Below are 4,786 nucleotides of genomic sequence, written 5' to 3' on the forward strand. Positions count from 1 at the left end.
ATCAGCCTCCCAGCATAGAATCCCTTCTTCACCTCCAACAAAGCATAAATCACCCAATACTCTGATATCAATCACAAAACCAACAACAATTCTCTGCAATGTACAAAATTCCAGCCCTCCTGGATCTCTTGGTGAGGGATCCATATATAGATGTATGCAAAGGGGATGAGTCATCCCATGAGTTGATTAGTGGCTTCTCTCTGTCAGTTCTTGCTTCCACTTGGAGACTGAGAGCCTCTTACTCATCACTGGTCGAATTCAGTGAGGCAAGTGTCATTGGAGAAGATTCTGGAAGCTTCCATTGTCCCTCCACCTCGTTGAATGACTCTGCCACTTGTCATTTCCCGCTCAACGCACCCTGGTAGTGCATTCAAGTGCGTTGCAACACACCTAGCCAGTGTATTTGGGTGCTTTGCAACGCAGTCAGCTAGTGGAGCACTTGAAATGATCCTGTTTTGACTAGTTTTGAGCAGTTTCTGGTGGAGAACTTCTGGGAGAAGCTGTAATTTGCTGACCTTGTTTCTTTAGGAGCTGGAACAACATCTTTAGGGACTTAGGATCCCTTGGTTTATGGACATTTCATGCTTATAGCTTTAAGGCACAAAAATGTCTATAACAATTGCGCCTTCCACATTTCAAGGTTTGATGACTTGCATTTTAAAAACCTTCCTTAGAAACTTTATGTTAGTATTTTTTGATGATATGCTAATCTACAAGTCTTGGAAGGATCATGTTCATCATTTTCAAGATGTTGATAGGGAGATCAAACTATTGGAGGAGAAACAATTATATGTAAAATCCTCCAAATGTTTCTTTGGAGTACATGAGGTGGCATATTTGTGTCATATTGTATCTCATTGCGGTGTTAAGGTAGACCCTAAAACAATTAAATCCATTAAGGAATGGAAAATCCCCCACAACCATAAAGCATCTTCGAGGATTTCTCAGGTTGACAGGGTATTATCGCAACTTTGTTAAGAATTATGGGAGAATAGTAGCACCTCTAACAAAATTACTAAAGAAAGAAGCATTTCCTTGGGCTCTAGAAGCAACTAAGGCCTTTGAACATCTTAAATGGGTAATGTGCCAAGCATCAGTCTTCGCTATGCCAGAATTCACAAAAGCATTTATTGTGGAATGTGATGGATCAAGAAATGGAATTGGTGTTGTTTTAATGCAAGAAGGAAGACCCATTTCTTTTCAAATTTATCCAATCAAGGGAAAATATTTAAAAAACCTATTTATGAGAAGGAAATGTTGGCAACACTACATGCACTAAAGCAATGACAACCTTACCTAATTGGAAGACACTTCAAGGTAAAAACAGATCATGATAGTCTGAAATACATTTTGGAGCAAAGATTATCTTCAGAAGAGAAAAAAAAATGGGTCACAAAGATGTTGAGTTATGACTTTGAAATAATCTATAAAAAAGGGAAGCAAGGTGTTGTTGCAGATGCACTCTCAATAAATTATGAGAATATGGAAGCATTTCTTTGTGCATTTCTATTATCCAACCTGATTGGAAAATTGATGCAAGGGATGAATGGATGAATGATGAAGAAATTGGACACTTATTCAAAAGTTGCATCAAGATCTGAGTACGTCCGATACATTTAGCTAGAAAAATGATTCATTATGGTATAAATATCACTTAAATCTTTGTAAGAATTCCCAAGTTAAGCAAAAGATTCTTTTGGAATTGCACACCTCCCCCTTAGCAGAGCACTCAAGATTTTTAAAAACACCACAAGGTCATGAAGGATTTTTTTTAGGATGGCCTTAAATTTGATATTTAGAAGTTTGTGGCAGAATATTTGCTTGCCAAAAAAATAAAGTTGAGACAGTTAAGACCCCGGTCTGTTACAACATTTAACCATTCCAAGTCAGCATTGGGAGGAGGTCTTAATGGATTTTATCGCAGGTTTACCCAAGTCTGAAGGAAAGAGTGTCATCATGGTGGTAGTTGATATAATTACCAAGTATGGACACTTTTGTGCATTACCTTATCCTTTTAAAGTTGGTACAGTTGTTGCTGCATTTATGGAAGCAATATAATAGCTACATGGAAACCCAAAGATTATTATCAATGGTAGAGATCCCATTTTCATTAGAAATTTTTGGAGGAAATTATTTTCTTATCTTGGTACTCAACTAGCTCACAGCTCATCTTATCATCCTTAATCTAATGGGAAAACTGAGATAGTGAAAAAAAATGTTTGGAAATACATATTTGTGGCTTTGTATCTGATAAACAAACACAATGGGTCAACTGGTTACCTCTAGTTGAATGGTGGTGTAACACTTTCTTCCATACTACAACAAAAATGACCCCATTTATGGCACTTTATGGATAACAGCCATCATCCATCATATTATCTTTAAGATAAAATTATAAGGTTCAACTAGTGGAAGATCACATCGAGCATCAACAACAAGTTCTCTAACTCTTAAAGGATAACCTCACTCTTGCGCAGAATCGAACAAAACAACAAGAAAATGAGCATCACAGCTAAAGAAGTTTTGATGTAGGAGATTGAGTATTTTCACAGCTAAAACCATACAAGCAAATGTACCTTAAGCAAGCTAAGAAGGACAACAAGTTATCACCCAAGTACTATGGTCCTTACAAGGTGTTACAAAAGATTGGTACTATTGCATACAAATTGGAGTTTCCTGTACCTTCAAGAGTACACCTAGTTTTCCATGTTTCATGCTTGAAGAAGGTTATCGGTGAAAATTTCCCAGTTCAAACAATGTTACAAATATTTGACGAAGAAGGAAAAATCATATTTGAGGCTTAAGAAGTTACAAAAACAAGAACCTAATGGCTACAAAATTGATTAATTTCAAAGAATCTCATTAAGTGGAAGAACTTACCTGCTGAATATTCCACATGGGAGGGTGATAATTTTATACAGAAACATCTGGAACTACTCAAGCATTGAGCACAACACTTTTTTGAAGGAGAGGGGCATGTTAGGTCCCTATAATACTAGTTTATCCTCCTTATTCTTATTGTTAGTGCAACCTCCTATTGTTATTGTTGTGCCCATGTATCCCCCATGTTATTATTGTTGTGCCCCATAGAAGCTCACTATTGTTATTGTTGTGCCCTTTCATTATTATTGTTATGTAGGCTCTAATTATATTGTGACCCCTTAGACTCCTATATACACCAAGGATGTATTATGATTTGTATCAACCAATGATTGTTAATTTATGTAATGTAAAGGTGGTTTCCCCCTCGAAGACTAAAATTTTTAAGTCGTTGATCTATATTTTCTTCTGCTTTGTGAGCTGGTTACATCACATTTGGTATCAAAGCTTTGGATTCTAGGGTTTCGCTATTACAAACAGGTCATCTTGGAATTTTCACTATAACCTTTTTTCTAGAAATTTTCAAAAGCTGAAATTGCGACCACATGGAGCCGAAATCTTGATGAGCTTCCTGTAAAAAGTTCAGATCTTGGTTCACTATATTTTCTGAGATATGGTCTGAATATGTTAGGGTGTTTTCGTGCTCCAGAATTCAATCTCAAACAGGTGACTTTGGAAAATTTATCGTAACTTCCTCTACGAGCATCAAATTTGAATTTCGTAAAGAGTGACTGAAGTTGCATGAACTTTGGTTTTTCATGTATCATTTTTCAGGGCCTAAGGTTGAAACAGTGACATGTGGCATTCCTTACAAGTTCACACTACTCAACTAATTCATAATCATGTCATCGTGGGATATTGTACATAACATTACCTTGAAGAATCCAATTACGGTCGAACTTATGGCATTGGAAAGAAGACTCATAGGGCTACCACAGGAAGGAATTTCAGACATTGGAAATCTGAAATTACATAGGTACAATAGTTTCAATATTGATCTCCTAAAACGTAAGAAAAAGGTGTGTAGTTTTCTAAATTTTGCATAAATTTTGTTTGAAAAATAAGTTTGAAGTGATTCAAAGGGCATAGTGAAGCATAGATATCATTGTTTGATTCCAAAATTCCTCAAAACAAAAAAATGGAAACACCTAATAAACAACCAAAAATCTCTTCTATGACACGTGAAGAAGAGGAAGAAATACAACATGATATATCAAAATTATGAGACCAAGTACAACAAATTTTTCTCTCACAAAAAGGAACAAAAAATGAATTGGAAGCCATGATGAATGTTAATATAGATGGTATAAAAAGAGACATGGTATATTTGAATGATGGCTTAAAAGAAAATATGGAATCAATGATGAATGTCAAGATAGAGGGGTTGAAGGAAGGTTTGTCAAAGTTGCTAAAAGAAAGGCTTCCCAGTGGTGACAAGGTAATCCATGAAATCATGATGAGGACAAAAGGAATATGAATTATAATTTTAGAGACTCCAATGTTGGGTTTAAGAACCACCACATTCCAAATATCGATATGAGGAAGTTTGATCGCAAGGATCCGATAACATGGATACTACAGATGGACAATATTTTTATCTCCATGATGTTCAACACACACAAAAGGTACACATTGCATGTTTATATTTAGAACCTAATCAGTTTGTTGGTATCGATGGCTTTGTTCTCATAAACCACTTGTCACTTATTCAATTTTTACGTAGGAAATGATAGCAACACCTTCTTCATCCAATTGATAAATCTCAAACAAAAAGGTTCAATGGCGGAGCACATTAAGGAGTTCCATAAATTGGATATCAGGTTAACTAATATTCTAGAGGATCATAGGATTGATGTCTTCATAGTGACTTTAAATGATAACATCCAACATGAGGTTCATCTTTAGG

This window comes from Pinus tabuliformis, chromosome 2_1, assembly GCF_031772625.1.
Source record: "Pinus tabuliformis cultivar Carrire ecotype Pingquan chromosome 2_1, CPIR1, whole genome shotgun sequence".
Taxonomy (NCBI): domain Eukaryota; kingdom Viridiplantae; phylum Streptophyta; class Pinopsida; order Pinales; family Pinaceae; genus Pinus; species Pinus tabuliformis.